The sequence below is a fragment of the Chelonoidis abingdonii genome, chromosome 1 (assembly GCF_003597395.2).
Source record: "Chelonoidis abingdonii isolate Lonesome George chromosome 1, CheloAbing_2.0, whole genome shotgun sequence".
NCBI classification, from domain to species: Eukaryota; Metazoa; Chordata; order Testudines; family Testudinidae; genus Chelonoidis; species Chelonoidis abingdonii.
The window spans coordinates 162531171-162554247 of NC_133769.1; the positions used below are offsets into that span (position 1 = coordinate 162531171).

General features: G+C 43.0%; 1 protein-coding gene across 15 annotated transcripts in view; it reads left to right on the forward strand.

The window, feature by feature from the left end:
* ZBTB20 (zinc finger and BTB domain containing 20) overlaps window positions 1–23077 on the forward strand; it is a 644993-nt gene that overhangs the window by 559840 nt on the left and 62076 nt on the right. For 3 of the 15 annotated variants that reach the window (XM_075072173.1, XM_075072190.1, XM_075072225.1), the window contains one exon: window positions 3081–3165. The exons of the other annotated variants lie outside the window; for them this stretch is intronic. The gene's annotated coding sequence lies outside the window, so the exon portion shown is untranslated. The remainder of the gene's footprint in view (window positions 1–3080; window positions 3166–23077) is intronic. 15 annotated transcript variants of the gene reach the window in all.

The window sequence follows — 23077 nt, forward strand, 5'->3', positions numbered from 1 at the left end:
TATGCGGCGCCATGGTGGCGCCACTCCAGGGGGCGCCCAGCCGACCCGCCGAGTGTTGCTAGGGTAAAAGTTTCTCCGACGGCTGTGCACGCGGCGCGCACACACCTACCTGGAATGGATATGAGCAACACATCTCAAAGAACAACAGTTACAAAGGTGAGTAACCCTGTTTTCCATCCCACCCCCTCATGTAATTCATATATGGTTTTTATATATTACAGCAAAACTGCTTACAAATGTGAGCGTTCATGTTGTTTGTATGAGTTGTCTTATCCCTCCACCTTTAAACATACCTTAGTGCTAGAGCTGGCAGGACACTGCGGAAAAGTTGTCAGTGAAAATTTGTTCACAGTTTTAATGTCTATTTGATTTGACTATATTTGTGCCTCTTTTTATTGGCATTTCACAAATATTCAGGTGAAAAGTCTTCAGTTAGCATCTGGCTGGATTGATTTAAATCACTGGCTTTAATCATGATTTAAACCAGCGATTGGAAAATCTTGATTTAAACCATCTATTTTAATCTCATTTTGCATTTGTACTTTTTAGTTATTTTCCTACAGAAAGGTTGCTTCTCATAGCTTGGGAATTACTGAAAACATGATGATTTGCAATGAAATATAGCCTTTGCATTATATTTGGTGCTGCCTTTTCTTTCTTTGCTAACTGGGCAGATACACTGTATCTGTAGACTGTCTACATATATGAAGTAATTATTCTTGATGTTTACCATTTTATTATGTTATAAAATGGTGAATGTTACATTTCTTATTTACTAGGCGATGATTAATTTTTTACTTGTGATTTGTGTCAAGCTCTATTTGGACAGAAATTCTAATTAAATTAAAAATGCACAAAACCAGCCATTTTTTTCCTTAAATGAGCTGGATACATAAGAAAAAAAATCATCAGAAAGTTTATCAAAACATGTTTTACATTTAAAACTTAATTTATTTATTAAACAAAGGAAGTATAACCTGTAGTTATTGAGTTAAGCTGATGGTCTCTAGTTAACATGTCCTTCAAGATTTTAGAACTAATAGAATTCATCCTCTTACACCTAGTTTTTAGTCAAATATTGGAAGAGGAAAACAATGTTTTTCCGCTTTCTCAACTCTGATTGGTTTCGTAACCTTGAATGAACTAGCCATTGAACTGAACAAGTTGAATAAACTGAAATTAATAAAATATTCTGGCTGCACCTGCAGAAAAGGCTACTAATGACAAAAGCTGGTTTAGCACTTCAAAAAACTCTGCTTCTAGTGCTTAGCCAGTGACTTCAACCAGCTCAGTGGTTTGACTCATAGAATATAGTAAGATTAGGCCTTAACATAAACTGTCATAATTTCAAATTTAATTTTAAATAGGTTTATTTTGTAAAAAATAGGTTTATTTTTAAAAAATAAACCTGTATTTAAATTTTAAATATTTGAATTTAAATTTTAAAAATCAATTTCTTTTTAAATCATCAATTTCTGTCCCACCTGGTTAACAAATCAAGGAGCAGAAATAATTCCATGTGACTTAGTTAACCTTTGAATAAACCAGTATGAATAACGAATGGTAAAAGTGAACCGTTCACAAATATTCGATAGGGTGAAGAACATTCATCCAGGTCAGTCAGTGAATACTTAGGAATAGCAAATATGTTTGCAAAATTTAACTTGGCTCACAGATGCTTCCCAAACAGAAAAAAAGGGTAAATGAGAGTATGCTTGCACAGCAAAAGCTGTGTATTGGCTAACCTACCCAAGCTATCTTGAATCCAACTAGCACAGGTAACAGTAGCAGTAGAGACAGAGTAGCAGAGGCTTCAGCATGGGTAACACAAGCCTGGGACAGACCCTGGGTACTCACGTACTTTGTTCATTAGGTCGCTCTAAAGCCCATGCTGGCTTCTCTATTATTGTTACTTAACGCTAGCTGGATTCAAACAAGTTTGGTGTAGGCTAGGCTGTGCACTACTTTTGTTGTAAAAGCAGCAGAGAATCCTGTGGCACCTTATAGACTAACAGACATTTTGGAGCATGAGCTTTCGTGGGTGAAGCATGCATCTGACGAAGTGGGTATTCACCCACAAAAGCTCATGCTCCAAAACATTTGTTAGTCTATAAGGTGCCACAGGATTCTCTGCTGCTTTTACAGATCCAGACTAACACGGCTACCCCTCTGATACTTTTGTTGTGTAGACATACCCTGAGTTTATTAATGTATTCACAATGAATACTACAAACCCAGCTCTATCTTTATATATACACCTTTATATATTCTGTAGATGCCATACATGTTACAGAAAAAATATTTGAGGAAAAATTGAGTTGTGTTTTTTTAATGTATTGGAACAGTTTGTCACCTGTCTTCATCTGCAAAGCCAGGTCCCTTAGGTTCATGAATCCTACAGTGTAGGGCACAGTGGGAGAAAAATATTCAAACTAATAAATATCAAAACCCTATAAATGACCTAAAATAGCCTGTGAATGACATGACATTAATTTTGATCTCTTGGGCATGATCAGGGCTAGAAGTGAGGGCTGCATATCCAGTTAGGAAGTTGGGAACCTCTCCTTCACAGTGGGACAAAACTCTCCTTTCTTCCAGTGCAAAATATCAGATGTTAAAGCAGTGTAATTTGTATAGATAGAAAACCTGTCCCTGGGGCAGGATTGAACCCCCATGCCTTGGGCAGGTGTGATTTTTAAGGAGGAATTGGGTATCTGTGAGGAGAAATAGGAAATGTTGCTCTTGCTTGTTGAAGCTTTTTAAATGGTGGCTGTTTGAAGATGAACAGTGTTTCCAAATATTAGAATAAGCCTTAGGATTTGTGCTATGTTGACTATGCAGACCTATGATAAATTTATTTAGCACATACCTATGCAATCTAACACAAGGATATCTGTTCTAGATATATGGTATATGTTGTTTTGTAAAATGGACATAAAGAATGAATCTGACTAGATGACAAAGATTTATGCTGTTGAGATTTCATCAAAGTGGTTGAGAGCTTATTAAGCTACTTTTGCAAAGTATTGTGAGGCAAATCCTGAGAGGTGCTGAGCAGGGCATGAATTTTTATATTTCAGGAGGAGATAGTAACAACAAACATCACATTCCTTATGTGTTCAAAGACACCTGATCTCCACCTTTGGTGCCTCACAGCAACCTGAGGTATGTAGATTTCTGCTGTGACCATGCACCTTGCCAGATGCTATTACTGATCTATTTCATCAGAACCTTCCCTAGGCATCTGTGGTCCCTGTGATCACCCTCAGTGGAAGCAGGACTTAAAGAGGCAAAATTGTCATGGGCTTTGGGCGAGTGTGAAAGCTGCTGTTTCAGTGTTTGTGGGGGGAAGAGGAAGCCCATGAGTGCATGGGTCAATCGTGTAAGTACCACTATAAATAGACTCTTGTAAATGAAAGGACAAATTTCTCTCATTTGTGCCAGACAGACATACAGTACGTGCGGTTTATCAGGCAAACACTCTCTCAGTGTATGCAAAATAAGCTTCCCATGAGACCTTGCAGAAATATAGCAAAAAAAGCAACTCTTTGTTATTGCAGTAGTCACGAGCTACTGAGCTATGTAAGCCAAGGCTACCCATAAAACCACTCATAAACTAAGGAGATTCACTGTCTATGTTTTTCTGCCTTCTATCAGAACACTTGAGACACCATAGTTCCCAAGAGCTTTAATGCAGTCTAAGACTTAGATAACTTTTATCCTCCACTTTGCAGAAAAGTGACCTGCCAAAGGACCACCCTATCATAGTCAGGGGTGGCTCTATGTATTTTGCCGCCCCAAGCATGGCAAGCAGGTGGCTTTCAGCAGTGCGCCTGCGGGAAGTCTGCCAGTAATGCGGATTCAGCGTACCTGCTGTCGAAGTGCTGCTAAAACTGCAGAACTGGTGGACCTCCCACAGGCGTGCCGCCGAAAGCTGCCTGCCTGCCACTCTCACAGCAACCAGCAGGCCGCCCCCCACAGCTTGCTGCCCCAGGCACACACTTGGCACGCTAGTGCCTGGAGCCGCCCCTGATTGTAGTTAAACCTGAGGAAAGGTTACATCTATAGGGTCAGATTCACAGCCTGTTGCAGCTGCACACATTCCCCAGCTACTCATTCTAAGCATAGAAAAACCCCTTTGGGGCAGGCCACATAGTGTTCATGTTGCTGGACATCCCTTCCCTTTGCCAGAGGTAGACACAGATTCAATGAGGAAATAGCATTGGAGTGGGTTGCATGATGCCTCCCAAACATCCATTCAGGTAGCAGTCAAGAAGACTGAACAGAGCCACATAGCCCCTACAGAAGTCTCCAGTATGACATCTTTGAAGTGGGCATGGATTCCCTCTGCCAAGCTGGTTACAGGACCATCTGGGTCTCATGTGCCCTCTAGAGGATTTGTTACATATGAAATATTTGAACCATAGAAGATAAAATAATGTATGACTTCAGAGTTTTTTGTGAGTTTTTGCTGATAAATTTCTCTTTCTTTCTTTCTTGAGAGGCCACAGTCCTTATGTGTTTATCATAGTAATTAGGGAACAGCTGGAAAGTTAATCAGATGGGCAAAAGTCTAATAGTCCATACCAGTGGAATCTGGGTAGCGTACTCTTCATGATCATTGCAGATCTGGCCTGTATTTAGGATTCTCCTCTGTGCAGGCACAAACCCAATTAGAAAACCTGTGATTTCTCTTCAGTGTACCAGGCTAACAGCCTGGGAAAAGAAAGTGAGGAGGATGCAGGGAGTCATTGGGCTAACAATGAGCGGCAGTCACACTCAAAATGTCTGTGTAATCAAGGAAGGTGTATTGGGCACAGAGGTCTCACCTCACTGTACAAACTGTAGCATCTTGGCACATGCAGATGCTGTGCTTGCTGTCAATCATTGCCTCTACAAATACTTAATTCCCCCCTGTGCTTGGTGTGAACTGAGGAGATTAGGAAATAAGAGTTAACTAAAGGTGTGGGAGCAAGGCTGAGAGAGTTTGTCATAATAAATGCAAGCTAAAGATAAACAAAAAAATCATGACCCAGCACTTAGATGCTACCCTGATGGATGACATTGACAAACCTGGGAGACATGGAGAGAAAAGCAAGAAAATAAATTTAGATGAGAAGGTATTATCATAAAGTAAGTAAATCTGAGTACAGAACATAAGTAGAATGTTAAAGAAGGACAAAAGATAAATAAGGGATAGCCAAAAGGAAAGGAAAGAAAAGGAAAAGGGAAAATGAGATGAAGCAGCCAGGTACAATTTATAATGCATCCATTCATAAGAATACCTACACTAAAGGATATAAGGGTGATTTTCAAAACTGCCTATGTGAAATAGGTGCACAAATCTCACTGAAATTAAATGGGACTGGTGCTCCTAACTGCTTTTGAAAATCCCATCCTATATTCTTAACAGCAGACATTAACGCTAATGAGTGTTGCCTTACTAAAAGCCTACAAATCAAGGTTAAAATAGACCCCTGGCACTTCATTAAATGCGAATGCATATATTGTACAATGTGTGTGTCTGAAGGATGGTATTTTTCTGGGTTACGGGTGCAGCTGGTAAGAGTGCCAACTGTTAAGGTTGCCCATCATAAGACCGCATTTTCAGTTGCTTATTATTTTGTCAAATTTTAAACATTTGGGTTGAAATTTTCTATACTGCATATATGATTCAGACCAACTTGTTCTGGAAAATTTCAGCCAAAGTTGTGGAGCCGTATTCAGAAATGAGGCTAGGAAAAAAATAAGGTGTTTTGCCATGTTAAAATATTCTGGTGACTTTTTCTTTGAGAAGCTGTACCACCCCCATGTTTTGAAGTAGGGACTTGAAATTTGGTAGTGGGATGGCCTTCCTTTTTGCATCCTGATGAAAATCTGTACAAATTTGGCCAAGTTATAAGCCTCTGAAAAATCACCGTTGCCTATGCTCCATAGAGATATGTTAGCCTCGATCTCTGAAGATTCTGTCCGCACTGAGCATGCTGCAGATGGGAGTTGAGCAGGATTTTCCCTGCAGTTGCAGTTCTGGGCAGCTGCAGACTGCTGGATCTGCATTTGGGTACCAGAACTGAGAGCAGAAAGAGTCTGTTTCTCCTGTGCTCTCAGTGCCTGACCTCTCCTGCTCCACTGACAATTTGTGGGCCCATCTCTAAAAAAGTAGCAAAGAACATAATGGGCCTGATTCTTAACTGCCTTGCACCTTGTGTAGTTACTATCACTAGTGCAAAGTGGGTGTATGATGCTACCAAACCAGAAATCAGTATGCACCAACACTGATGGGAATATTTTCCACTTATTTTGCGTGGGTGTAAAGGAGCAAGGCAGTGGAAAATCAGTATGTTTTCTAAATTTTCTGGAAACCAAAATCTCACTGGGTCTAAGGCCACGTATGCCAAAATTTAAACCAAAGCAAAACTTAATGACTATTATAGGAGGTTTATTGTGTACAACCTGGTGAGATGCTCACTTAACTGTAACTGAGCTGCTAAAACAAAATCTGTGTTTACCTACTCCTGCCCAGAAGATTTGAAATCAAACAGATCTGTTAGCAGCAATGCAAGAGTTGCTGTGTTCATGCTTTGGGCTTAATAGCATACCTCCTGATCCGCCCTGGAATATTGTTCTGGGAGGTTAGAAGGAGGTGAAAATATACTCTGCCTGGTCAGAAAATGTCTTTGGACCATGAAAAGCCCTCTGGATGGGAAAAGGTGCATCAGAAGAGTGTCAAAAGGAGAATTGCCAGCAGGGTCAATAGAAAACCATGGGCAAAATCTGCCAGATTTAATGGAACATGAATTCAACATGCCAGGCTTTAAAACTGTGCTTTTCTTTAGCTAGTTTTTCAAGGATATTAGAGAAGAATGTAAATCAGGGCATGCCTGACCAACCCAGGAGTTTAGGTAATGATTAATTTAAAAATGAAAAAAAAATGATGTTTGGCATATTTTAAAAAAGTCTTTGGTAAAAATTAACTCATTACTTCAACGTTAAAATAGTCCTTTTCCGGACCTAGGCACCGCCTTTCATATGGTGCATGGGGCTCCCATTAGCTTCAGTAGGATCACTTTGTGCAAATACAAAGGGCAGAATTTGGCCCCAGATGTTTCATAATTAAGTTCTAGTGGCTCACGCTATAAGTTTGTGTGTTGGATAACTCGCTTAAGGCTGTTAGCATTTAAATAGCCACAACTGGGGCTTTCATGTTAATGCACCATTAATCCTTCCACTCTGGTAGCTGGGTTTTCCTGCTCTAGCATCTGTTGCTACCAGCAGTAGATGCACCCAAATTGCTGGTGCACTGGAGGTCAAATGCAGGAAAGAGATGGTGCAGATCTTTGCTGGAGTTATTTTTGTAGCTGCCCCACAGTGGTTGTAGGATAGGCTTGTATTGCATTGTTTCTGTCTAATGAGGCTTCTTTGTGTAAGATTGTCAACCAAGTCTGATAGTATCATGGGTGTCATAATAAAATGTCCTAACTTTGCATTTGGATCTGATTACTCTTGAGGGAATTCTGTGCCAAAAAAAATTCTGCATATTTTGTCAATACATAAATGTGGAGGTTCCAGCATGGCAGTGAGGAGCACAGGCTACTGGCTGCAAGGAGGTGGGAGTTCATTGTGCAGCACCTCCTTGGAACATGGACTCAGCAGTGAGGCTGCACCCAACCCCAACAAAGCACAAGGGCCAGGTCTGCCCCAGAAACACTCCATGGCCCTGCCCCTCTGTGCCAGGTTCACTAAGATAGTAAGCAAGAGGAGCAGAGTCTCGCACGCACACCCAGCCCTGGCCCCTGATCCAGGTGTGGGGCAAGCAGGCTCAGGATCCAAGTGTGGAGGGGTTTAATGTGGGAGGATCCAGGTGTGGGTTCTATGTGGGGCTATCAGTGCTGGCAGCTCAGTGGATTTGGGGAGAGGAGGGATCTGGATGCACAGGGGCTCGCTGGGAGGGTTCCAGGTGCAGGGGGAATGGAACTCTGTGGGAAGGTCCAGGTGAAAATGGTTGGGGCTTGGCAGGGAGGATCTACGGGTGGAGGGCCTCAGCAGGGGTGTCCGGGTGCTGGGAGAGTGGGGCTTGGTGGAGTAGGGGTCTGGGTACAGCTGGTTGGGGCTCCATGGGGTGGGGGTCTTGGTGCTGGGGACTCATCAGGGTATTCCTGGTGGGGATTTGAGTGTGGAGAGGGGCTCAGCAGAGGGTGGTCTGGGTGCAGGGGTGGGGGATCCGGATGCAGGCAGGAGGGGCTTGGTGGGAGGGTAGGGGAGTAGGGCTCAGTGCGGGAGGTTGGGTGCAAGGGGGCTCTGGATGCAGTGGATGAGGTTCAGCGGGGTGGAGAGGTTGGGTGCAGGGGATTGGTGGTTGTGTTCTGGGTGAAGGGGGGTGAGATTTGACAGAGGGTCTGGGTCTAGGGCTGGTCTGGAGGCACGGGGCTTTGGCGGACAGGGGAGCAGCTCCCTTTACAGTGACTCCTCCCCCTGTGGCTGAGGAGCAATGGGGGCAGGAAGCAGGGGGCTGGAATGCAGCTTCCTACAGTTGGGGAGGTTTTTGGTGGTGGCCTTGGCCTTGGCCCTGGCTGCTCCTTGCAGGAGAAGAACAAGTCCTATTCTTCCCCAGCCAAGCCAGGACTAACAGCTGAGCCCAGCACGGGATAAGATTCACCAGCCAGGGCATCCCTAGCCCTGCTCCTCACTACCTGCACGAGCTCTGCTCCCCATGGTGATTTACCTCTCCATCAGCTGCTCTGGTCACCCAAAGCCATTCTACCGCACTGCTGGGGATGGGTGCATGACCACTCTTGCAGCTTGCCTTTGCTTCTCCATCATTTTCTGCAGGAAAGCAAAGAAATCTGTGGGGGACATGAATTCTGAGCACGCACAGTGGTGCGGAATTCCCCCAGGAGTAGGATCTTCAAGATCCCAATTTTTACTTCAGGAGGTGTTGGATCAGACATCAGATTGGAGGTTAGGTGTGTTAATACCCATGTTGTGAGACTAAGTCCTTAATGGAGAGTCCAAATACAAGGTTTGGATGTCCAGTTAGGTAACCATATTTGAAAATTAGGACCTACATGAGTCTGACTGCCCTTTATTCCTTAGGTTTGCAAGAACTTGGAGTTCTTGTGCAAAACTTGATTCCTTCTGCATATAAGTGTGCCTTTTTCCATCTGTATTTGGCAAGGAGGTTACAACTGGATCTTTCTGGATGTGGGCCTTGCCATGGGTTATTTGTGCCATCCTCACCATCAGATGGGATTATTCCCATCTCTCTACATGGGACTACACCTGAAGGACACTTGAAAACTTCAGCTGGTGCACAGCCCAGCTTACTTCTTTTCTTACTTAACGTTTCCAATACGAAGCATGTCATACGAGTGCTCCAGAGATTGCACTGGCTTCCAGGTCATTCCCAGGTGTAATTCTTGATCTTGCTTTTTGACCTAGTAAGGGCCTTTATGGCTTGGGTCCTACCCATTTAGCAATGGCTTCTCTCCTTGTGCTTTTACTTAACAAATGACGGATGCTTGACCTGTCATTCCCTTGCAGTGTTCAGTGTCTCACTGGTGGATGATCAGCTCTGACATTAATTTTCCTCTCTTGGTCTGGGAGAGCAAAAGTTTGTTGACTTTCAATAGAAAGACCTATCTATTTTCCCAGGCTTTTTCAGAGAGGCTGAATTGAGGGGAGGATGAGTGAATAGAGGGAGGGAGGGATTTGGTTTCTGTGGCCGGGGAACATTTTAATGGCAATAGTGGGCAAATTCACACTCTTCTTTGTATATGAGTTTTAGGTTTAATTTACATATGTGCCTAGTGTTTTTGGGTAGGCTCATTTTTATAAATCTTAGCAAATAAAATTGAAAAACATTTTATGGTTTAGGGAGTTGTAAATACTGTCAAAGTGATAAAAATTACGTTATTTCCAAACAGTTACAGTCACTAGTGAGTTTTGTAATTCTCTGCTTGAGTGTTTAGAAAAGCTCTCAGCTGTCAGTCACAACAGCAGTGCCCTAGGGCAAGGATTGCAGGGATGGGCAGGCTGAACAGAACCCTGGTGTAAGAAAAATATCCCCATATATATAGAGAGAGAGAGAGACTTGTGGATTTAACTTTTTTAATTAGTTTGCACATGTGGAGAGAGAGCTGTGATTAAACATTGCATTTCTCAAATACCTACTTGAATAGTATCTTACCTAGAATACTGCCAGAAATGCCTCCTCTGTTGACTATGCAGAAGGTTTTTTATGGTGTTGCTTAGGTTTTTGAGCACAATGCCTGCAGAAGATATGGTAAGCAATGAAGTATCACATGTAGCTTCTAAATATGAAGATTAAGATACCAACGTGCATAATCAGTTGGAAAGCACATGCAGAGGCCATCAGCCTTGTTCCACACAGAATCAAGCCCACTTTGTTGTAATACCTCATAGTATCGTGTGCCTGCATGTCTTTCCTAGTATTTTCTCAGGCTCAGCAGGGATTCCCTCCAATTCTTGTAATGAGAGCTACAAGTGTCCCTACTGTATATCTGGACAGGTGCATGGGGTTAGTTGGGAGGGGACAGCACAAAGCTACAAAGCATGGACCACAAGGGAGCATTCTTGCACACAGGTCTAGCGTCACATGCTAGTACTACTGCACATCACTTTAATTCTCTAATGATGTATTTATTATATGCTGGACTATAATCCTGTAGGTGGAGTTGAGGGAAGGAACCCTCTGGAGCTAATATATGACCCCCCCCCCCCCAAGAGATCTCCACTAGTTTAGGTCACAGTTAAAACTGAGTTTGGTGGTATCTCAGCCTAATCCCTGTTGGGGTTTCTGTTCACATCATAAAACCATCCCATGGTTGGCAGGCCTGCTCAAGAGGTGTAGGACTGGAACTGCAGAGAATGCTAAGGGATAGGAAGGAAGTGCACTGGCAGAGCTGTGGGGGAGGGCCAGAACAGAAGTAGACAGGGAAACTGCAGGTTGCTGACCTATAGTGGTAGTACTGGGTGGAGAGCACAGGGCTGTAATAGCAGGCCAGTGGCAGGTGCATTGGCAGAGTTCTGTGAGAGACCCTTACAAAGTGGTGGAGCTCAACGTGCCTAGCATTAGCCAGCGTTTTTAGCCTTTCACTTTCATGAGAGCTGACATTTCCCAGATTCTCTCCTCCTCCACCAAAATAATAAGGTATTGGAATCTGCGGAAGTAGACTGAGCATTCTGTGGAGCACTTCCTTTGTAGGGCAAAACAGAGGCTTCACTTCCTGGGTTCATCACTTCATTCTCTTGCCCAGAGAGGAGTTTTTACCCTAAAAGTTAATTAAAAGAAATATAAAGAGAAAAGCAAATGTCATTCAGATAACATGCTGATACGCCTATTTTTCCATCTGATGATAGGGCCAAATGCAGTGAAAAGCCAGTATCTTGCTGAGCCGGCGATTTCAAACTTTCAGCAAACAAAGTTTATTTCCCTTCCTCCACCCCACCTGAATTCCTTACTGTCCAGTTAGGTAGGGGAGTTCAGAACTAGTCGCACTGCAGGTTGAAATCGCACAAGATCTGGTTTGGTTTATCTTTGTGCAGTAACTTGTACATCTCAGGTTTTGCTGGTGGTTATCCTGCCTCCATTCCCTGATTCTAGAGTGCTTATGAATGGGAAGTGACAGAAGCATTTCATCTCATCACTTTCATATGTCTGCCCTCCTTCCACTCTCCCACCTGAACGGCATTATGATTTTTCTCTCTGTTTGTGTGTGCAGCACTGCGTGGCATTTTAGTGCTCAGTTAGGGAAAGAGTTGCTTTTTCCCTTCACAAGCCTAAATATAATGTTCAGAGCTAGAGAAGCATTACTGATGTAGATTGAGCCCCTCTATTGTGACAGACTGCTCCTGCTCCTCTTGATGTCACTGGGAGTTTTGACTTCAATGGAGCAAGATCTAGCCCTTTCTTTGCAGGGCCAGGTTTGCAGAGTTATAAATCTCTGCTGATTGTAATAACACAAGTTATCCCCTCAGTGGGCCACCTAGCCCCGATTCAGAAGGTCATTTGCCGCCTGTGGAGTCACTTACCCCCACTCATAGTTATATCTGACCCTTGTTCCATAGGTATATCTCTCCATTCACCTCAGCCACTACCCTGCTCGACTAGTCAGTCTCTCCTCACTGTAGGACCTGAGTTTAAAAAGGCCATTTCAGCTATCTCTTTACAGTGTCAACTGGGACTAATTTAATGGAGTATCCACTGGGCATTAATTTAGTCTCCTTCTAACTATTCATCATTTTGCTGAAGTTTGTTTCACGTGTTTCCGTATTTTTAAAAGAGAAGAGGTTTTGTTTGTTTGTTTTTTGGGGCCAGAAAAAACTCCTGTACCTTAGAGTCATGGAACTGGAAAAACGGTCAATATCAAATGCTTCCTAGCACATCTCCCAGGATCCAGTGCAGGATTGTTCCCTGTGTCACATCTCTAGTGCTTTTTCCAGTCTAGTTTTAAAGTTTCAGGCAAGGGGGGCTTCTGTCTCTTTCCTTAAGAGCTATTCCATAGCCTAATATATTTTGCTGTCAGCCTAAATTTTCCAACGTTTAATCTTAACGTCTATACCTTTTGTACTGTTCTATGTAACTTCTCTCCTTATTTGGTATTTTTACACCTTTCAACTGCATACTGTTATCTGTTATCGTGTCTCTCCCCTCTCTTAATCATTGTCACTTAGCCAGTCTATACAGATTGAGCTATTAATGTTAGCTAATAAGTCAGTCCTTCCAGCACCTGGATCATTTATGTGGCTTTTCTCTGAACTTTCCAATCACTCTGACGAGGAAGTGCCCAGAAATGAATGTAGCATTCCAGGTGATGTCACCTCTGAGTCATATAGAGGCTGTATGACTGTACCTCACTGCCTTTGTGATGTGATTGCTCAATTTTTTAATGGTGCAAATTTTTCTTGACTTTTTCCTCTCTATGTTTGGTTTGGACTATGGCCACCATCTGGGGTGCTTATAAAGATTCTTTGGCAACCTCCATGCTGTTTCTATGGATCTGAACTTAATTTTTCCTTCAGGCCACTTCTGATTGAAACTCTCTTGTTTAAATTCCACTTCCTTACATTTCTCACTGAACTTTTGATATGACACTCCCCTCCCCTGGTGTGGCTGTTGTTATGGTCACTGTTAGTTAATGGCTCAGATACACTTATGTCCTGAACCAACTCCCATGGACTGGGTTTTACACCATTTTTCCCCATGTATATCAAAAACTTGCATTCAGCTAGCCATATACTCCCACTAAAGTCAAGCAAGTGCAGCTGTTTGTAATGTAAGGATAAGTGTGATATCTCGCACATCCAGGGTAGGGGCCCCTTAGAAGAGTAACTTTAAAACGACATGGGATCTGTAGCAAAATGTGAGCTCCAGACTTCTTCCCCATCCTGAACTTCCTAGAAGAGGTGAACCCAGATGGCTGACCTCTACCTATATAAACAATGGACAGAATCAAGACCCCATATCCATATATATCTGAACTTTGAAGATGCTTGGATTCAGATATAAGGTGGCGACATTTCTAATTGCACAGAACTAAACACCTCGTACCCCACCCCTGCCCTGTCCCATCTCTGAGTTCCCACCCCTGCTCACTCCATGCCTCCTCCTTCCGTCTCTCACTCTCCACCACCCTCCCTCACTTTCATCGGGCTGGGGCGGGGTGTGGGAGTGGGTGATGGCTCCAGGCTCCAGATGGGGCCAGAAATGAGGGGTTCAGGGTGAAGGAGGGGGATCTGGGCTGGGGCAGGGGCTTGGGGTGTGGGAGGAGGTGAAGGTTTTGGCTGGGGACATGGCCTATGGGGTGGGGCTGGGGATGATGGCTTTTGGGGTGCAGGAGGGGCTCCAGGCTGGGTCCGAGGGGTTTGGAGTGCAGGAGAGAGCTCAGGGCTGGGGCAGGGGATTGTGATGCAGGGGGCTGCGTGGGCTCCGGGGTGGGGCTGGGGATGAGGGGTTTGGAGTGCAGGAAGGGGCTCAGGGCTGGGGCAGGGGATGGGGTGAGGGCTCTGGGAGGGAGTTAGGATGCAGGAGGAGGTTCCAACCTGGGGCAGGGGTTGGGGTATGAGAGGGGATTCAGGGCATGGGCTCCGGAAGGGTGGTGCTTACCTCAGGCAGCTCCCAGAAGCAGACGGTGTGTCCAGCTCCTAGGCGGAGCGGCCAGGGGGCTCTGTGTGCTGCCTATGCTTGCAAGCACCACCCCCGCAGCTCCCATTGGCCGCGGTTCCTGGCCATTGGGAGCTGCGGAGCTGGGCAGCCCCTGCGCCTAGGAGCCAGACATATCGGCCGCCTCTGGGAGCCATACAAAGTCAGGGCAGGCAGGGAGCCTGTCTTAGTCCTGCTGTGCCATCGACCAGACTTTTAGTGCTGACTGGAGCTGCCACGGTCCCTTTTCCACCGGGCATTCGAAAACCGGACAGCTGGCAACCCTGTTCAGATACCAGTGTTGCTTTAGCCCCTGGTATCATAATTGAAATTGGTTTAAAACAAGCCAACAAATAACACAAGCAAAGCTTCTCGAAACATGAAGCATGAAGAGCAGAACCTTTTATAAAGTTCACAACGGCCACCACCATGCAAATCCAGCATGCCTGTTCAGCAGTTAGTTACTACACTGACAGGCTCTATAGAAATACTTGATTGATAGATTAGTTTCTGTGGGCTTGATTGTCGTCTGCCTTACATCTTCTGTTGTTATTTAGACCTATGCAAGGTGGCGTGGAAAATCCCTGTCTCTCTCCATATTTCTATTTATCTCTGTCTCTCTAACCTATTTTATATATTTACTCTGTCTAGGTTTTTGTACCACACCCATCACTGTAATATGAGAATCTTCCAAAAAGATGACATCCAGTCAGGAGGTGGTCTGATTTCCTTGCCTATTTCCCAAGAAGCAATTAGTATTATGGATTCTGATTTGTGGTAGATTTGGGGGTGAGGGGGTGTTTAGCATCTCCCTCATCTCCTCCGTCCTTCTTTCACTTCTCTCTACAATTCCTTCCACACAAACAGCTCAGGAAATTTTATCGACATTAATGAATGTCACTATAGTATTATCCTGATTTTCCAGATGGGAAAACTGAGGAGAAGGACAGGGGCCATGCAATGCCTGAGCGGCAGAGCTGGGAACAGAATGCACTTCTCCTGACTCTCTGTCCTGTACTTTAACCACTAGATCATAGTTCCTTTTGATTGATGGACATTCTATTGGATGATGATGAAAACAATGTAAGACTCTTTTTTTTATTTTAAAAACGGATTTTTTGATTATTTCTTTTTGATCTTCTGTTCTTTAAACCTTTTCTTCTGCCAGTTCTCCTTCCTAGCTGCTATTTACTGTCAGCCATGTATTTTCTATCAAACCAGTAGAACTTTAAGACATACCTAAACTATTTCACAGTAGGTAAATTAAAATTGATTGGGTCTTTTTGAGGTGGAAAAAAGGATGTTGTGCATAGCTCTTTTAATGTAAGCAAATCAAACTGCTGCTCTGCATTTTCACCTGTAGCTTCCTTTGCTTAGTACGTTCCGATTGATGAGTCTGTTTTCTTGTTTATCCTTTTCTTTTTTATGCTTATCCACTTGTAATAAAATACCCAGCTATCTTCAGTGTTGTATTTGTATACACTAGTCAGAAATCTCATTGCTGCTCTATAGCCAACTGAAAATCCTTTTTCTTTTTTCCTCTCGGGAGATACGTGTGGCAGCTCAATCCTGCTGCAGACTATAACCTTTGCCTACTTTTTCGTTACTCACACCATGAAGTCATAGCTGTCTGTGATATCACAGTGGGCTACTATGGGAAATCTTGTGATGTCTGAAGGAGAGGATTATAACTAGGTTAACAAAGCAGTGGCAGGACCGGAGTGATAAAGGTGTTTATCATACATAAAGCATCGCAGTAATTAAAAGTGTAAGGAAAGACATTTCCTGTTTTTGAAGGGAGAGCTGGAATTTCAGTTCTTTTTTAAAATGTATCATTGATTAAGAAAGTTCACATGTATAAAGCAAGCAGAACTGAAACCACACTTTTTTTTTTCACACAAACAAAAAGAGGGGAGGGGAAAATGTGCAGGCAGCCTTGGTCTATAACATTGATTTGTAACCAACAAAGGAAACGTCTACTTATGAGACACAAATCAATGTAACCAGACTGTGAAAGTGCAAACAGAGATGTGAGAAAATTATTTGATCATTAGTCTTCCTTGGGAAAAAAAAGAGGGCCAAATTCTGTTCGTATTTACATGGATGCAACTGCCACTGAAATCAACCGGGGATGTACCTTTGTAAATGGGAGGAGAGTTTAGCCTAGAATCTTTCTGATGAGTGATGGTTAAATATTAGGGTCGGGGGAAAGGGTGTTTGTGCTCTAGGGCCACCAGAGAAGGCAGACGAGAAGGGTGGATGCAGTCCAGACTTTGTTATAAATGAAGTGGCAAGTTCGGAAGCTATATTAATATTCCCCTCCTACAGAGGTGATCTACATGAGTTGCATACCTAGTTGATTTCAGGTGAAATCTCAAAACAGTTTACACAAACCTGAGCCCTTGCTGCTGTAAGATGAGCCATTTCTTTAGAAGTAACCCAGTGCTGCAGTTTCTAGCAAGCAGGGTCATCCTCTAGGAAAACCCAGTATTACCAAACCAGGGAGTCGCTTATCCTAGAAAATCTGGAGGTCCAAGTTCAACTGGACTTCTGACAGTTACAGACATTGGATTGGAGAATCAGTTTCCTCTGATCCTCATAAGTTCCTTATGCCTAAGGGTGTGGCTTTGCCAGTGCTTTTTGTATCTGTGTAGTTACACCAATGTACCAGAATCAGTGCAAAAATCTTCAATGTAGGCCAACCTTGTGCACTTCACCCAGCAATTCCAGTGAGGAAAGTCTCACTGATTTTAACCTCAAAAGTTGACCCAGAGAAGATGCAGACTCCTTTCTTTCAGTAGCATGTTCTGCTTCATTCTAGCCTTCTATCTGCCTTCACCTACAATGCTTTGCTGTGCTTACACTGGTAATGGGCGTTCTCCATGCTTCTCAGTTTGATTTCATTAGTTCAGTTACTTGAAAGAACTGGAGAGGGACACACACGTGGCCTGATTCCTCTAACACCTGGGCTACCTCTACACTGCGCTTTTGTTGTTAAAACTTTTGTCACTCGGGGGTGAAATAAACACAGCCTGACTGACAGACTTTTTAACAACAAAAAGCACCAGTGTGGACAGTGCTTTGTCAGCAGAAGACGCTCTCCCACCAACAAAGCTACCATCCTTCGTTGGGAGTGGTTTTATTTTGTTAGCAGTAGAGCGGCTAAACTGTGTACCGGGGTAGGCAATCCCTGCTGTATACCTTACAGCAGCATGGCTGTAGCGGCAGTGTAGAGATAGTCTTATACTACCTTAGATAGATGGACAATATTGCTCTGATTTATGACAGCTCATTTCTGTGGGTTTGCTCTTGATGTATACCCTGCAAGTGGCAAATCTGGCCCACAGTCTCTCAGAAGATAGAGCCAGCCCAAGCAAGTGATATATCTTTGAAGGAATTGTTTTTTGCTTAAAATCCATTTTTAAACTAAAATGTGTTAAATTAGCTTTTTTTAAAAAACAAACAAGCTGACATCCATTTCAGTTAAACTCCCCTTCAAAGCACTGGATGCAGCAAGTCATATTGTTTTAATCTGCAACAGCAACAAAGTGGGACCCCTCGCTATTCTGGCTTCTAGAATGGATTTGGGGTTTTTGAGAAGGCAACAAAGCTTGCCGCCAAGCCTCACACAGAGAGTATTTATCCCTGGGTATGCGCTGTGTCCTAATCTTTTACAGTAAGTCGCTCTCTGTCAGGGATTGCTGTTATATAATACATGTTGTCATCTGGAGTGAGGCACAGTTGCGCATATTTAGCTGGTTTACTTTGTAATGCGTCATTACAAGTGACCGAAAACATGGTACAGGAAGTTGTTTGTGTGCTTTTTTTCATTGCTTATGCAACTCCCAAGCGGAAAATGTTCTTGAGACCAGATGGTAAAGAACTGTCTATGGCTAGTTCCATTTTCCAGATGCATTGGTGTTTCATGCCTACTTGAAGCCAGTTCAGATGGATTTGTAAACTTGAGTCTAACTTTTGTTTAACCCTTCACTATGCTGCTCGTGACAATTTTCTGCACTAACTTCAGTCCAAAGAAAAATTGTCAAGATGCACTAGAAACTGTGTGCCAAGCTATCTAGGAGGAGAATATGACCTGGACATCATGCTATGATCAGCAATTAAGAGATTAACTCTGTTATTCCTAAATTAGTGTTATAGATTCAGAAACTCATGTCCAAGTTCCGGCTTCAATAAGATTCTTTCCTGCATCTTTCTTTCTAACTTTCACACAGTAGCACAGTGACCAAGACCTGAATGTGTTACTGCCTGATTTGGGGTCACTAGCCAGTGAAGGAAAGTTACTTTCAGTCCCTGCAGAAAAGCCACACTCCTTGCCTCAGGGCAATAACACTGTCCTGTGACGATATCTGCATAATACAAGTCATCTGCAGTTACAGCCCAGAATGATTTGGGAGAATTTTTACTTGCTTATCTCCTTGGAATTTTTACAGTGAAGCCTGGTGCAGCAAGGCACTATTTGTATTCATTTTATTCTTTACTACAAATGAAGTTACTGGCCCAAATTTTTATCTCAATTACACCCATGCAAGCCTATTAACAAGGTTGCATGGTTGTAGCTGAGGGCAGAATTTGGTTGGCCATTTCTGCCTGAAAGTGAGTCTGTCATTGCTGATTAGCTTCCATCAGTCCTCACCACATCTCCACCTTTTAAGGGAAGGCTGCTCTGTAGTTTTTTAAGAGGTGAAATAAACCACCTTTCTTTTCTGAGTGAATCCTGAACTAGCACTAGGTTCCATCCTGAATGCTCCTCACAGATCCATATCTGTCCAGGAGCTGACACTCTCCACACCATTCCTGGACTACAAAATTTAGCAAGCCACTTTAGTGGTGTTTTGCTAGGCCCAAATCCTGGCTTCTTTTCACTGGTGTATAGGACATGTAATAGGCAGTAGTAGAGATCTAGTTTGGAAATGGTTCTGCACCTTAGAGAAGAGGAGAACAGGCTTCAAAGAGTTTTCACAGGAAGTGTCTCTGAACTGCTTGCATACTGCAGGGCTGCCTTCTGCTGGTCTACCATCCATGGTAGCATGAAGGAATGAGGACAGGGGCAAGGGCATGGCAGGAAGATCCATGGTTAAACAAAGGTGTGAGGGGGGGCTGTGGGTTAAAGAGAAGGGAAAATAGCTGTAGAAGCCACTGCAGACCAAGGGCTGAATAGCTCCCCTCCCCCACCTCCCCACAACTTTAGTAGAGAAACTTGTACATTTACTTCAGCTTTGTACAGGGAGGAAGGATTTAGTCGTCCCTAGGAACAGTGACTTCATTCCTTTAGTAGCTGTAGTATGCATCAGTGCTACCGAAAACATGCAGTGGGCTCTGAAGGTTGTGCAGGTGCACACACACACATGCACAGAGCAACTAGCCTGGTTTTGGCTGGCTCTGCAGAACCAGTGCACAGCCAAAGACTGAAAGAGAAAAGCCTGCTCCTCTTTCCTTCATCTTCCCTGGTGCTAATGTGCTTGAGCAAACACTTGACTCAGTGGCATTGCTAGATATTGTAGCATTGCCTGACAATGCTAATGTGATGGTTTTGCCTGCAATTCTAAGCAGCTTTTTTCATGTGCCTTCAGACCTTTGTTAAAACCCTTAAGTCTGAAATTTCTTGTTTCAGACCAGCAAGGATCTTTGGATACACAATACATTTGGTCTTCTTTTTGTCATCAAGTGAAAAATAAAGGTATTTGTTGCATAAAATATTTCTAAGAGATACTGGTCCAGTGGAATTTCTTGAACCATATCTAAATTTCAGACATCTCAACATAAGTTTGGGTTCAGGCTCATCTCTAATTTCAGATGCTTTTGATAACTTAGAACCACTTTGTTTTCATAATAATAATACTTGCTATACCATACATAATCCATAGGTCCCAAAGCAGGTAGGTAGCATTACCTCCAGAGAGAAGAAGTGCTTTTCCCATAGTCATACAGTGAGTCACGGTCATAACTTGGAATAGAACCAAAATCCCCTGATGTAGAAATACAGTCATGGCTAAGGAAAACGTTAAGATGAGAAATAACAGTTGTAATTGACCATTTTCCACTAGGCCCTCAATCAAGTTGACCACTTACTGTATGCCCACAGTATGCAGCTAGGGCTGTCAACTCTGACTGAAGCTATTCCAGGAGAATTTTTTTTTCAGCATGATATGATGTCATTTTCTTAAAATAGCCTATTAAAATCTCCTGGATTGCTTTCATTAGTCACCAGGAGACGGATGCCAATTCCGGGAGACTTCAGGCCACTCCTGGAGAGCTGGCAACCCTGTACACAGCAGGAGTAAGTATAAACTGAATGCCCAGATCTGAACAGCCCTGAACTTTAGGAAAGTCCAGATCCAACTCCACTTCCAAAATTAGTTGCTCAAATCCGTCTTAAATTTGTTACAATATAGCAGTTTGGGATGATCAGGATCTGACTTTATTTTGGAAATGCAGAATAAACTAATGTCCTATGTCAGGATGAAAACTGATAACTGCAGAGGTCAGGAGGAATTTGTTCTCTGTGAGCACCATTATGCAATAAGAACATAAGAATGGCCATACCAGGTCAGCCCAGTGGTCCATCTAGGCCAGTATCCAGTCTTCTGACAGTGGCAAGTGCCAGATGCTACAAAGGGAATGAACAAAACAGGCCAATCATCAAGTGATCCATGCCCTATTGCCCGCTACAGCATCAGGCAGCTAGAGGCCTAGGGACACCCAGAGCATGTGGCTGCATCCCTGACCATCTTGGCTTGTGGTCATTAATGGACCTAACCTCCATGAATTTATTTACTTCTTTTTTTAATCCAGTTATAGTTTTGGCTTTTACAACATCCCCTGGCAATGAGATCCACAGGCTAATTGTGCATTGTGTGAAGTACTTCCTTTGTTTGTTTTAAACCTGCTGCCTATTAATTTTATTGGGTGACCTCTTGTTCTTGTGTTATACGAAGGAGTAAATAACACTTCTTTATGCATTTTGTTTACATGATTTATGATTTTATCAACCTCTATTATATTTCTCCTCAGTCATCTCTTTTCTAAGCTGAACAGTCCCAGTCTTTTTAATCTCTCCTTGTATGGAATCTACTGCATGCTCCTAATCATTTGTGTTGCCATTTTCTGTACTTTTTCCAATTCTAATGTGTCTTTTTTGAGGTGAGATGACCAGAACTGCACACAGTATTCAAAGTCTGGGCTGTTATTAATAAGCCATTATTGTTGTTATTACTGTGTATTATCTGTATTACCACAGTGCCTAGGAGCCCTAGTCACAGACCAAGACCCAGGGTGCTAGGTGCTGTACAAACACAGAATAGAAAGACAGACCCTGCCTCAATGAGCTTACAATCTAAGTGCAGTGTATTATGACTGCATTTATGGCTTCCTTTGAAATATCAGATATTTATCACTACCAGAGGCTAGATGTTGGATTTGATGGACCCCATTGTGTGCTCCATTATGGCAAATCAAATGCTAAGTTTTGTCCCATTAAGGAAAAGTACAGATGGTACAATATCCTGCAAAACATAAAATGGCAATAGGGATTTTTTAGTTTTAGTCTGAATGTTTATAATTTCTGTGAGATCTCATTCACACTAGATAATTGCCTTTCTGATAGCTACTTTTGAGTTATAATAATACTTTGAATGTCTATCGACCCCTTACTCTGAAGATCTAAAGGTGCTGAACAAACATTAATTAATTTAGTCTCAGAATACTCTAGGAATGAGGTTTGTCTTAATACCCCAATTTTACATGTGGGGAAACTGAGGCACAGAGCGACTAAGCAACTTAACCATGTGTCAGAAGCTGGGAAAGAACAGATGTGCCAAATCCCAAACCATAGGCTTTAACGAAAAGCCTGTCCTATCTAGTTGTAAGTTTAGATTGCAGATCTTTTAATTCTCAAGCTAATGAAATTCACGTTTCATTAAAATCCCAAGGTACCAGGATCTACCCTAAATCTGTCCTGACACACCGCAGGGATCCCTGTGTACCTGATGTAGGCTGAAAGGAGGGTGGGGGAGAGGTGACATTTCATACAGTTGAACCCATATTTTCAAAGGGCAGATTTAAGTTTCTTATGTCATTTGGAGCTAGATCCAAAACTCAATTTATAAGTCTGTGGAAAGACTCTCAGTGACTTCAGTGGGCTTTGGATCAGGCTCTTGGTGAGGTTCTCCTATTCTGCTCTTTTATGCGGGTGTGTGGAGGATTTGGGGTAGTTCAGAAATAAGATTAGTGTTGAAGACTTGTGAATTTCCTGAGTTTCTAGCATTTGGTTTTTTGAAATACCCCTGAAACATGCTATTAATATTGTTTCAAAGTGATATATTCGCCATTTTAATTCACCTCCCCCGGAATGATACAGTAATGAATTATTTCAGAAGTTGTCTGCCGGGTAGAGTAAAGAAGGACCACAGATGCAGAGACAGTCAGGCTTTCAGATCAGGATCCAAATGAACTTTGCAGCTCAAACTCGTCTCAAGCTCAGAGGCATTGGCTGGGTTTCTCGTTGCTCCCTCTGGGTGCTCTGTTTTTGCAGGAAGTGTTGCACATTCCTGAGGTGTTTAATATATGTGCTGCATTTTAAAACAATAATCACCAGCTCCTGTAATTCAGCATTTTGAAAAATCACCTTTACTCCCTCCCTGTAGTGAGAGCACTGGGAGTGTGTGTGTGTGTCTGGTAGGTAGACAGATTCCCTACCTGGAAATGGTTTGCTATTATTAGACATTCAGTTACCAGGGGTTATGTAAGACAAGTGAAGCTCTGTTTTTTAACAGACACATGATTCATGCTACTTGTAGTAACAGTAACCACCTCCAAACGAGACAGAAAGCAGACACAGACAAAAGGCTGGAGAAATCAATGCTGGCTGAGTACAGCCATTCTCCTACTCTCTTCCGC